The sequence below is a fragment of the Crocodylus siamensis genome, chromosome 1 (genome assembly GCF_052110815.1).
Source record: "Crocodylus siamensis isolate JL-2025a chromosome 1, ASM5211081v1, whole genome shotgun sequence".
NCBI classification, from domain to species: Eukaryota; Metazoa; Chordata; order Crocodylia; family Crocodylidae; genus Crocodylus; species Crocodylus siamensis.
Genome location: NC_143395.1, coordinates 418,088,368 through 418,101,582, shown reverse-complemented (window position 1 = coordinate 418,101,582; position 13,215 = coordinate 418,088,368). Strand labels below are relative to the sequence as shown.

Below are 13,215 nucleotides of genomic sequence, written 5' to 3'. Positions count from 1 at the left end.
GTCTGTGCATCTGTGTATGTGCCTCTATGTGTCTATGTGTGCATGCATGTCTTTGTGCAGATGTCTGTGTACCTGTCTGTTTGCATGTGTGTGCATGCGTGTTTGTGCATGTGTATCTCTCTGCATGTGCACATGCCTGTCTGTGTGTGTGTGTCTGTGTTCATAGCAGGGAGAGTGTATTTGTGTCTGTGTGTCCATGTGCAGAGAGTGAGTGTGTAGAGTGAGTGCCTGTCTGCATGTGTGTGTGTGTCTGTCCATGTGTGCATGCATGCATATATCTGTTCATGGCATGGAAAGTGTGTTTATATATCTATGTGCAGAGTGAGTAGAGTGCACACCCAGCTCTGTCTCTGTTAATTAATGGGGGGGGCTGTATCTCTGCCTCAGACTTGTGCAGCCTGTCCTATTATTTATGATTTTGTTGTGTCTCTGCGTGCACACACGTGCATGCGTATGTCTGTGTTCATGGCTGGGAGAATATGTTTGTGTCTGAGTGTCCACGTGCAGAGAGACGGTGAGTCATGAAGGACGTGCGTGTGTGCGGCGGTGGCAAGAGCACTGCGGCGTAGGCAGGAGAGTGGCGGAGGTCAGCGGGAGCTCGCACAGACACCGCTGGCACTGCCGGCAGAGGGGGGCGAGCGCTGACCAGGGGTCGGCGACCCCCCCCAGATGCTGCCGGCAGTGTCGGCAGCTGCCTTTTTGTAGGGCTGAACCACCACACTCAGGGGGTGCATGTGCATCCCTGTGCACCCACTGCACTTCGCCCCTGTGGTGAGTAGAGTGTGCACCTTTCTGTGTGCACGCCTGTGTGTGTGTGTATTTAGCCATAATGGGGGACGGAGAGGTAGGTAGCAGGGAGAAGAGGGGGGGCATGTGCCCCACCACGGCCAGCCAGGTGGGTCCCCCAGCCTCCCCTGCTAGCACCCGGTGGGAAAGGGCCCCCCTCACCCCGCTGTAGCCCAGGGCCCCAATACACATGAATCCGCGGGGGTGGGGAGCATGGATGACGACACATGGATCTGCACCCAGAGCCTGTCATTCTTGACAGGCAATGTGCTAGTACTGTCTCTAAAAAGTTAAACATTTCATTAAAACATCTGTTTCATGCCCAGTAGGGAAAGCACACGCATGTTCATGTTTGCTTGGACGTTTCGATAGGCAATATCCCGTCCGCCTCATGGAGCTCCAAGTCTGCACTGCCCATGGCATTGAAATGTACCTGATCGAGGCAGTTTCCCCAGACATTTCATTGTTCCTGGCACTTAAAAAAAATGCAGAAAACCCCTGGCAGATACACACAATGGCAAATTCCAGCCCTAAAATGAGCTATACATTACGATTAGTGCTTAAAGTGTACCATTTTATCAGCTTTCAGACCTCGGAGACTTCACATGTTCTCATGAGAACACACACTACCAATCTCCAAGGTGTTTAGCACATTGGTACTGCTTTATAGCTATTTTTTTTAAATGTTTGAGATGAACTGATCTCACCAAGGTGAAAAAACTACTTTTTATTCTTCTACTTCACCCCGCTTTTCCAAACAAGGCCGTGGAGCCTGTATAAAAATGGATCATGTGTTTCACTCTTATGTGACAAAAGGGATTTTATACAATCTTTTGTGCCGCTGGTTCTGTCCCTTTAGTAGCACACCGAGAGTTCATCGAATCATACAACACGGGGCTGGAAGAGACATTGGGAGGCCGTGTAGTCACCCCCTGCACAAGGCAGGATCACCCCCTACAAACCCTCCAGCCAAGCATTGAACCTGCTTTTATGCATTGGCAAGCATGGAGATTGCACAACTCTCTGGGGAGCCTGTTTCAGTGCTCAAAAAGAAATCACCCTCATGTAGTGGGAAAGGTCTAATATCAAACCTAAATATCCCCTGCTGCAATTCTTCATTGACTCTGAGTCTGTTTCTGTGGCTGAAGAAAACAGGACACGTCTCCATCCTCTCCGTGGCCACCTTCAGGTGTTTGAAGACATCGAGCTCTCAAGGACTAATCTTAGAGCACAATCATTCAACCAAGATACATCCGTCTCCCAGTGCTTTCATCTCAAAGCAAAGAGATACCATCATTATTGGTAAAGGATCTGGCAGGAAAGGTAATTTTAGGATGGTAGATGAGGAGCAAGACCTCAAGGCACAGTGAGCACATGATATCCATGGAAAGAGGCTCGTTAGCCACCGCTCTGGTGAAAGGGCCGTTAGGGCAAAGGCAGAAGAGGGAGGTCGAGGACGCGGGTCTGTTTAAACAGTTCATCCTCCAGAAAGGGAAAGGGCTTGAAGGGAACTGAGGGAAGTTGCCCATGAAGGTGGAAAGATGCCGAGAGCCTGGGGGACGCACACCAGCACAAGGCCCGATGTAGGTGGCAAGTAACCCAGGGCATTTGTCCCAGCTCAGAGCTGGGAGCCAGCGGGCCCCCCCGGGCTACAGGAACAGCGGTGACAGTCACCGCAGGGGACACGTGGGAGATGGACCTGGGCCGTACGCTCTGTGCACGGACAAGAGATGGTGTGAGTTGGGAGCTGTTGTTGGAGTCCCTTTCCTCGTGTGCGGGCGCCGTGTCCCGGAGGGAAACCCTTGCAGGGGCCAGTCCTGGCTGAAGCCCCTCCTTGTGAGTCCCATCCGGCCGCGTGCAAGCCCACGCCTGGTCTCACGCCCGTGGCGGACGCAGCGGTGTGGCCGGACGCGGCCGAGACGTGCCCGCGGGGCGCCCCGGAGAACGCGCCGTGTCACAACGGCCCCTTCTAGAACCGGCTCGTCGCTGCGCACGCGGCAGTTGGACTGCTCCCAGCTGTCACTGGCTGGGGGTCAGGGACGGCCGTGTCCGTGCTGTGGGCCTGACCGCAAGGGTAAGTGTGGGCACCCGGCTGAGCGCGCTGCCCCGTGGGCAATGGGGGTGTTGCACCCACACTTGGGGAGTCCCAGGGGTGGGTGACTTGTGCCTGGGGGTATTGTCACTTCTATGCTTTCATTTCCTTCCCAGCCGAGGACTGAAGTGTGCCGCGTGCTTGCCTGCCGTGGGGGGAGGAGAGCGGGGGCTGTGCTGGGAGCTGGGGCGTGTGGCTGGGCAGGCATGGGCAGGGCTTGCAGCGGAGCAGGCGGGGAGGACGCGGAGGTTGCTGTAGGGTTACCGTATTTCCAGGCCCAAGAAGCAGGACACCTGTCACGTGGCGGAGGGGGGCAGGGGAATATGATGGTGGGGGGCAGTGAGATGCCAGTGCCCTGTCCCTGCCCCTTGTGTTGCCCCCCACTGCCAAGCCACAGCCCCCGCCTGCCCTGCTGCTGCCCCTCACTCCCAACCCACTGACCCCAGCCCTGCCAGTGCCCCTCACCCCCAAACTGCAGGACCCTGCCCCCCCGGGCCATGATGGTGCCCCTCACTCCCGACCCGCAGCCCCCCAGCGCTGCCAGTGCCCCCGTCCCTCCTCATCCGTGCAGCGAGTTCAAGTCAGATGAGGAATTTCTGAGTAAGCAAGACACAATATGGACATGAAGTAACTGGGAATTACTGGTTGTGGTTTATCTTGCTCTTCGTTATTTCCTTCATACAGCTACAGAAGACAGGATAGTCTGTTGTCCCGGTTCACAAACATGGGATGCTTTGGAGATGGAGAAAGGTAAATCAAATAGAGATGCCAATTCTCCTTCTCTAGACTCTGCTTGTCTGGCCTAATTTGATAGGTTCAGGTGTGAATGGAGGAATGCCGTGCTCAGCAGATCTGCGCAAGGTGTGGTTAGGAAATGCACTCTTTCTCTTACAAGCTTCCTGCTTGAATCTCGTTTAAGTATTTATTTCTACGCATCCAGTTGGGTGTCCAGCCTGGAATAAACTGCCCGCAGTGGTGGCGCAGTCCCCTACCCTGGAAATCTCCAATCGGAGACGGGACGGTCACCTCGCCGCGGTCACTTGAGCCCGGTGTCTTGTCCTGCCTGGTGCAGGGGCTGGACCCGAGGATCGACACGGTCCTTCCAGCCCTGACCGGCCATGAATCGATGAACAGTTTGCTCCTCCCCTAACATCCTGGGTTCCCCTTTTCACGCTGTACTTCAGGCTCTGGGCTCCTTTTGGATTTCAGTTTCCATTTTCTAAATTATTTGATACAAACAGTCTCCTAAGACTTGTTATTTAATATCATGACACTTTTCTTCTTGCCTTACTGCGTCCTTTTTTGTTGTTAAGAGGTATGGCTCTGTGCCAGTGTGCTCACGGTCCATGTCTCCACTATGGCATGCTGTTGAATTTAAAGGAAGGATATACATTTACTTAATTTTAACTTTAGGATCTTCCCCATTTTTCTTTACACAGTTCCCCTTTGTAAAACACAACACCGCTGTACTAACTTTCAATCTCATTCTTTAGAAGATGCTGAAATGAATCCTGTGGTATTATTACTGCTGGACTAACTCTGGGTGTCCGTGTTTCTACTGTCTGCGGGAGCACGGCGATGGCCACGCTCTCGTACACTCAATTAGTCGAGTCTGCTCCAGCGTGCTGCATTTCCAGCCTGTCAGAGCAGGCTCCCTGCACATGTATAGGATCCCATAGTGATTCACCAAAATCATAGAAATGTTTTTACATTTTGCTTTTAGTAATACATACGTGATCACCTTCTGTATACATTTCTGCAGCTTTCTTTTTAATGGTTTTAGTTTAAGTATTATACATTACATCTATCTATCAGTTATCACAGTTAGGCTGTATGCCATTGAGGGGAAGACAGTATTGAGTCCCAAGATACTGCCGGAGAATTTCAATAGAAGACAGATAAATAGTGTTTCCGAGGCAGACGTTTCTAATTCATCGTCCACTCTGTGTTGCCTAGGTGCAAACATCTAATTTATAAATCACGGGGGAGTCTCCTATTTTTCAACAGTTTGGGCGAGAGGTTTTTGCATGGACTCGTCCCCTCCGGGTCGCTGTCACACAGGCTGCTTCCCTCCCACCCACCCCACACCTCGTGGTAATTCAGACCATTGCTCACATGAGAAAAGCTGCCCGGGACGGCGGTTACTAGAACTTCATTTCCCTGCAATGCAAAAAGTGTTTTGTCCTGCCCATAATGGCAAAGCAAAATACAGAAATCTTCACCACTCTAGCCTTACCGAAACTTAATTCAATATATCTCAGCTCCGAGGACACAAAATAAAGTAGATGAAATGAAGTTAAGTTAATAATCCCAGCTTTTCAAGGCAATGACTCCCATCATGGCATCTAACCATTTCCTTCAAGCTTCGTCCTGGTATTGCCCCTCTGGGGCAGCTGGCAGAGGATCCTAGAGTACAAATGCCCTGTGTCTTATTCCCTGCTTCCTTTTGGCCCCACATATCACCTTCAAGACTCACTCAAAACTGCACGGAGTCTGGAGATCTGTTTCTTTAAAAATATTTAAATTGACCGGCGCCGCACGAGGGGGAGCAAGACCTCTCTGGCCCTGTCAGTGATGCCCTGTTGCTGCAGGACAGGGTGCAGTCGGCTCTGCCTATTGCTTCGTCGCGTTGGCGACTCACATTCATCCTGGAGTCAGTCCTGACTCCAAGATCCCTCTCTGCCTCTGTGCTGCCGAGAGGGGCAGCCCCGAACCTATAGCCGTAATGCTGGCTCCCTCTCCCCAGGTGCAGCACCCTGCACTTGACCTTGTCGAACCGCATCCTGTTCAGATCCGCCCACTTCTCCAACCTATCCAGCTCTGCCTGGACGCGGTCCCTGCCTGCCGGTGTATTCACTTTACCCCCCAGCTTGGTGTCATCAGTGAACTTGAGCGGGGTGCTCTCCACCCCCTCGTCCAGGTCGCTGATGATGTTGAACACCACCGGCCCAAGGACCGAGCCCTGGGGGACTCGGCTGCCCACACCCCCCAGGTCGACATCGACCCGTCCCCCCCACCTCTGGGTGCGCCCCTCGAGCCAGTCTGCCACCCGTGTGACCGTGCATTCGGCAATGCCGCAGCCCCTCAGCTTGCCCACCAGAATTGGGGGGGACACGGTGTCGAAGCCTTCTGGGAGTCCAAGAAGACGACACGGACTTCCTCCTTCCCATCTAAGCTCTTTGTTCCCTGGTCATAGGAAGAGACCAGGTTGGTCAGGCAGGATCGGCCTGGCACGAACCCGTGCTGGTGACCCCTCAACATCCCTTCCCCTGCAGGGCTCTCACAAATGTGGCCCTTTCATAGATTTCATAGACATCAGGGCTGGAAGGGACCTTGGGAGATCATCGAGTCCAGCCCCCTGCCCAAAAATTGATACATTTCAAAGACCTTCCCCAGGACAGAAGTGAGGCTGACTGGCCTGTAGTTGCCAGGCTCTTCCTTCCTCCCCTTCCTGAAAACAGGGACCACACTGGCCCTTTTCCAGTCCTCAGGGACTTGGCCCCAGCACCAGGAGTCCTCGAACAGCCGTGCCAACGGCTCCGCGATGACACCAGCCAATTCCCTCAGCACCCGCGGATGAAGGTCATCCGGGCCCGCCGACTTGGACACATCTAAGCCCTCCAGGTAATCCTTAACTAGGTCTGAACTAGCAGTCGGGGGCTCGCAGCCTTCCCGGCCTCTCTACGCTGTCACCCGAGAGCGCCCCGTTGTCAGCGGACAGGGACACGGAGGCAAAGACCTTGTTGGAGAGTTCGGCCTTCTCTCGCGCCTCCGTCACCACCTGCCCTGCCCTGCCCCCCCTGTAGGGGTCCAATGTTACCGTAAGGCTTCTTCTTGCTACCTATATACTTGAAGAGGGACTTTTTGTTATCCTTGATCCCAGAAGCTAATCTAAGCTCCAGTGCTGCTTTCGCCTTCCTCACCAAATCCCTACAAGCTCGGGGCAGGGAGGTGTACTCCTCCTGGGTCCCTGCCCCTGCTTCCACCGCCAGTACGCTTTTTTCTTTGCCCTCAGGCCAGCCTGGATATCCACGCTCAGCCATAGAGGTTTCTTGGGCCCTTTTCCCACCTTCCTGCGCAGAGGAAATGCTTCCTGCTGCACCCCAAGGATAGCCTCCTTGAGGAAGGACCACCTTTCCTGGACCCCCAGACTAGCTACCCCGGGCTCCGAGTGCCTCCCTGACTACTGCCCTGAGCACAGCGAAGTTGGCTTTCCTAAAGTCAAGCATTTGCGCTGTGCTAGTTCCCCTCCCTGCCTTTCTCTGAATAGCAAACTGGATCATTTCATGATCACTGTCCCCAGCCTCCCTTGTACTAGCACCTCCCCCACCAGGTCGTCCCCAGAGGCTAACACCAGATCCAGTACGGCATTTCCCTCGTGGGGACGAGCACCTCCTGCATGAGGTGCAGGTCCTGGATGCACGTCAGGAGCCTTCGTGAGGGGCTCGACCTGGCCGCCTGCTCCTCCCAGTTGATGGCAGGGTAGTTCATATCCCCCATGAGCACAACATCCCTTGCACGCCGGCCTCCCCCAGCTGCCTGGAGAATTGCACATCCAGCTCTTCCTCCTGGTGTGGTGCCTGTAGTAAACCCTACCACCAGCTCCCTCCCCCCGCCCTCCTTGGAGCTTGACCCACAGGGTCTCAGTTACACCTTCCTCTGGTCCCATTTGGAAGTAGAGCTGGTATACTGGTCCCTGACACAGAGCGCAACCCCCCCCCACACACCTTTTTTCCCCTTCCCATCTCTTCTAAACAACCTAGAGCCCTCGAGGTCTACTGCCCAGTCAAAAGTTTCACCCCACCATGTCTCCACCAGGCCACCCAGGTCGATTTTACTACTTGCAAGCAGGAGAGCAAGCTCATCCCGCTTGTTCCCCAGGCATCTTGCATTAGTGAAGAGACACTTAATCCCCCCGAGGAAGTCCTGGGCACCCCCCGCCCCTTCCTGAGGGACAACGGGTCCCTTGGTGTATACCTGAGCTCCTACCTGGGCAGGTCCTACACCTGGCCGAGTTGTCTCTTGCTCCTGTGGATCCCCGTCCCCCGACGAACTTAGTTTAAAGGCCACTGGAGGAGGTCAACTAGCCTGTAAGAAAACAAACCCTTACCTTTGGGGGAGAGATGGAGACCATCACGCCCCAGGACGCCCTCTGCTCTGAAGTGCGGGTCATGGTCCAGGGAGCCAAATCCGACGTGACGACACCAACCCTGGAGGCGCCGGTTCACCTCACGGATGCAGGCGCTCTGCCACTGACGTGAGGTGAACGTGGACGCAGGGTAGCAGTGGACATCGTCTTTCTGGACTTTCGGATGGTCTTCGACACTGTCTCTCACCCCGTTGTCATTAAGAAGCTGGGGACTGTGGTGTCGACCCCCACACATTCAGATGTGTCGCCAACTGGCGGGAGGGCCGCACCCAGAGAGCGGTGGTGGATGGGTCATGTTCGACCCGGAGGGACGTGGGCAGTGGGGTCCCCCGGGGCTCAGTCCTCGGGCCCGCACTGTTCAACATCTTCATCAGCGACTTGGACGAGCGGGTAACAAGCATCTGTTCAAATTTGCTGATGACACTAAGATGTGGGGGGATGTGGGCACACTAGAAGGGAGGAATAGGCTACAATCGGACCTAGACAGGCTACAGGGGTGGGTGGATGAGAACAGGATGGGTTTCAACACCGACAAGTGCAAGGTGCTGCACCTGGGGAGGAACAACCGGCACCATACCTACAGGCTGGGGAACTCCCTTCTCGTCAGGACTGAGGCAGAAAAGGATCTGGGGGTCATTATTGACTCCAAGATGAGCATGGGCCGGTGGCATGCGGACGCGGTCAGGAAGGCCGACCGCACCTTGTCCTGCATCCACAGATGCATCTCGAGCAGGTCCAGGGAGGTGACCCTCCCCCTCTATGCGGCACCGGTCAGACCGCAGCGGGAGTACAGTGTCCAGTTCTGGGCGCCGCACTTCAGGGGGGATGTGGACAGCATGGAGAGGGTCCAGAGGAGGCCACTCGCATGGTCGGGGGCAGCAGGGCAGGCCCTACGAGGAGAGGCGATGGGACCTGAACCTGTTCAGCCTCCACAAGAGAAGGCCGAGGGGGATCGAGTGGCCTGTTACAAACTAGTCAGGGGGGACCAGCAGGCACTGGGGGAGTCCCTCTTCCCCCGAGCACCACCAGGAGTGACCAGCAATAGCGGTCACAAGCTGGCGGAGGGGAGATTTAGACTAGACATCAGGAGGCGCGACTTCACGGTCACGGGGGCTGAGATCTGGACCCAACTTCCAAGAGAAGTGGAGCTGGCTCCTACCCTGGGGGGGTTTAAAAGGAGGCTGGATCTCTTTCCTGCCATGGCAGGGGGTCGGACTTGATGATCTGCTCCGGTCCCTTCCGACCCGACCAACTATGAAACTATGAAACATGGAGACATAAACACACTCACCATGCCATGAACACAGATGCATGCACGCACACACATGGACAGACACATGCACACATGCAGATGGGTGTGTCCCTGCCATGAACACACACACACGGACAGACATGCATGTGCAGATACAGAGGCATGCACTGGCTTACCATTTGACATGTTTTCCCCTCTTTTAATTTAAAGCTGCTTCCGCTTCCTTTTCTGGCCACAAAGAGTCATTTGAGAGCGGCAATCCTGCTTGGTTAGACTGGACGACGGGAGCAACTAGGAATGACGGGAGCAGAGCTTCACGAAACGTTCCCAACCAAGCGTGCAAAACTTTCTTAGTTTGGGATTTCATTACAAGCTCAAAACACAGACCACACAGCTCAGAAGGTTTCTTAATTGTACAAAGTGATTTGGGGCCAAATCCTGCCACACTTGTACAAACAACACTCCTATCAAGTCACATCTGAGCAAGGACTTGACAGTCCACACCCTTTGTGTTGGTTCACTTTCTTCTGAACAGACCTTGCCCCTGCCTTTGAGCACAGGGCAGCAGCCTTCCTCTGACACCGACTGGACCTTGCGACCCAGCCACCCGGGCTGCGAAGTCTCTGCCCTCTCCCGCAGGGACCTGCCCGGTGCCAACCCCTCTGGGGCCAGGGTTGCGTCTCCCCTAGGGTCTGTAGGCACTTCCAGAATAGAAAATGAAATCCATAAGAGACAGTGACATGCATATTTGTGGTTAAAAGAAGCAAGGGGAACAAGCATGCTTTGTTTGTTCACCCAGAAATTACTGAACCCCAAATAAAAGACCAGATCTGTTCAGTTTGGGGGCAGCATCCCAGTCTCTGTCAATTAATGTAGGCATGATACAGTTAATTCTTTGTTTATACAAATAAGCCTGGCTGTGTGTATATATATACATACATACATACATATACATACACACACACACACTTATCATATATATGGATGATTAAATTTACCACATCCTCTGAATCCAGACTGAGGTTTTGCTGTACAGCAGAAAGCCGCACTTACTTCCCGAGGACTGTTCTGGACTTGGAGAAATCCTGACTGGCATCTCCTGAACCATTCCAGGTCTCCACATTTCCATGCCTAAATATCAAAATGAATATTTTAGACAGTTATTAAAAGAACAGTCTATGTCGGAAAGGTAAGGCAGTTTATGTCAAAACCTTGCCCAGACAATGAAAAATCAAGATTTCTCTATTCAAACTTTCTTAGAGAAAAAAGAGGAAGAATATCATTCTCTTTACTCCCCTTACTCCTAATGTCATCCGACTAACATTTTATATCAAGTTCATGAATGGATGGACTCCGATTTGACACCCGCTCCAGAAAGACCCACAAGCCTTTGGCCGAGCCCTGTGACGTCCCTGCACGCTCACGGCCCTTACTCTTACCTGCAAACAACTTGGACGCAACATTGGAGAACAAGAACTCGCCCATGGACAGGACTGGGTTAAGTCTGATCTCCACTGAGATGATGGGTTTTTATCCCATTTCCTGGACTTGCTTTTATAAACCTTAGTTCCCTTCACTGGTTAACTGCTGCTTTTCTCCTCCTTGGCCTCTTCAGTCCACTTTCCCCTCGTCTCAGCAGTCCCCCTCTGCCTGCCTCTTCCTCCCCTCTTCCCTCGCCTTTGTATCCAAGTGACTCTATTCCTTTCTGTTCAGTCCTCCTGCTCTCTGCAAGTCCGGTCGCAGCAGCTGAGGAAGGCCGACAAAAGCCTGCACCTCTCTGAGCAAGTTAGTCTCTCAGGTGCCGCCCTGCCCTGCCTTGTGCCACCCCTAGCAGTGGGGGGAAGGGAGCAGGGGCCCAACAAACAATCCCTGGATCCTCCAAGTGACTCCACAGCAGAGGTGCTAATGATTTGCAGCAGGCTTTGGGGGCAGGACAGTCAAAAACTCAAGGCAGAATAAAGAGCACTTCTCTACCAGTCTGAACATCGAGATCAAGTAACACTTCATTGCTAACTCCACCTCAGCTTGGATTCCTTGGAAGTCAAAGTGTTTTCTGTTTGAGATGTGGGATATGGTGCCCGTGGACATCAGCGCTCCCAAAAAAACAGTGCCAGAGACAAGAGCCCCTGGTCCATCTCGTCCGGCTCAACCAGGATTTCCCTGAAAACCAAAGCTGTCGGTGTGCTGTCCCTCCACGAGAGCAGAGCTGGAGGAGTATTGCGGCGCAGGGTGAGGAAGGGACGATGCTTTGTGCCTCGGGGCCTGTGAAATCCCTGTTCTGATCCAGCAGAGCCCGATTCATGGAGCAGAGTTGTGCAGGGGGGTAGCGATAGCCTGGATGTGTTAACGTGGGAGTTTTCCAGCAGTGTGTTCAGCGGTTCGGAGGACTGCTTGCCTCCAGCTCTCCTGCCTTTCCACCGAAGGACCAAACAGTCCAGTTTCCTGATTGGGCTCCTTGTCTGAGGAAGCACTGGGATGGGAGGAGGCATTTCCAACCCTGTTTCAGCTGACTTCGTCAAGCTTGATAGAAATACATGCCTCTCATTTAGCTTCTTAAGTATGCCTTCTTCACCACTACTTGAGAGCATTTCTTGCCATGTCCCAGCAGCAAAGGCCATCACAGCTTCCTCCACAGCTCTTGGCTCTTACCTGCTGAGGAGCACGGCTAGGACCTCGCCAGGAGAAGCGAAGGCCCTGTATCCGGAGAAAAATGTGCTCATGGTGATGACCTCCTCCAGCAGTGTGTACACAGTTTTGCACGGCCTGTGAAACAAAAGATCACAATCGTGACATGCCGGGTGAGCAGCCGCCCTGCTCCGACCCAGTGCAAACCCCACGTCCACCCAGCGCCGGAGCGGGGGGGTCCTTGATCAGAAGTACCTGTCGGTAGAGGAGCTGGAGAACTAAGTCTTGACCAGATGGACTCAAACACGTGTTGTGAAGGAAGAGTGTTAATCCCACTGGTCCAGGCAGATCCCAGAGGTACCCCGATATTTTGTCTCCCTTTGTCCCTCTTCAAGTTTTACCATTGTGACGCGTGTCGCGTTCTCCGGGGCTCCCCGCGGGCACGTCTCGGCCGTGTCGGCCACACCGCTGCATCAGCCATGGGTGTGAGACCCGGGCTTGGCTCGCACGCGACCTGATGGGACTCATGAGGAGGGGCTTCAGCCAGGACTGGCCCCTGCGAGGGTTTCCCTCCAGGACACTGTGACAGCGGATGAGGAAAGGGACTCCAACAACAGCTCCCAACTCACACCATTTCTTGTCCGTGCACAGAGAGCAGACGGCCCAGGTCCATCTCACACGTGTCCCCTGCGGTGACTGTCACCGCTGTGTCTGTAGCCGGGGGGTCCCGCTGGCTCCCAGCTCTGAGCTGGAGAAATGCACTGGGTTACTTGCCGCCTCCACTGGGCCTTGTGCTGGTGTGCGTCCTCCCAGGCTCTCAGCATTTCACCACCTTCACGGGCAACTTCCCTCAGTTCCCTTCAAGCCCTTTCCCTTTCTGGAGGACGAACTGTTTAAACAGAGCCGCGTCCTCGACCTCCCTCTTCTGCCTTTGCTCACACAGCCCTTTCACCAGGGCGGTGGCTGACGAGGCTCTTTCCATGGATATCATGTGCTCACTGCCTGGGCCTGGAGGTCTTGCTCCTCATCTACCAGCCTGATTTTTCCTTTCCTGCCTGATTGCTTTAACGATAATGACGGTACGTCTCTTTCGTTTGAGATGACAGCACTGGGAGATGGATGCATCTTGGCTGAATGATTGTGCTCCAGGATTAGTCCCCGAGAGCTCGCTGTCTTCAAACAGGGGGGGCCTGCGGGGGGGGGGGCGCCGAGCAGGTGGCCGCGGAGAGGATGGAGTCGGTGGTGGGACGGCACAATGGGACCCCGCTGTCTGTCTGGCCTGGGTCCCGGGGCGGGGGGGCCCCCCCCGCA

General features: G+C 54.2%; 1 long non-coding RNA gene across 1 annotated transcript; it reads right to left on the bottom strand.

Annotated features, from left to right (window-relative positions):
- Nucleotides 1-5,409: 5,409 nt before the first annotated feature.
- On the bottom strand, nt 5,410-12,897 carry LOC149875474 (uncharacterized). Its single transcript, XR_016439669.1, has 5 exons — nt 12,160-12,897; nt 10,278-12,042; nt 9,456-9,570; nt 7,868-7,966; nt 5,410-6,064 (listed from the first exon to the last, which is right to left on the bottom strand). It is a non-coding gene; the product is annotated as an uncharacterized LOC149875474 (long non-coding RNA).
- Nucleotides 12,898-13,215: the final 318 nt, after the last annotated feature.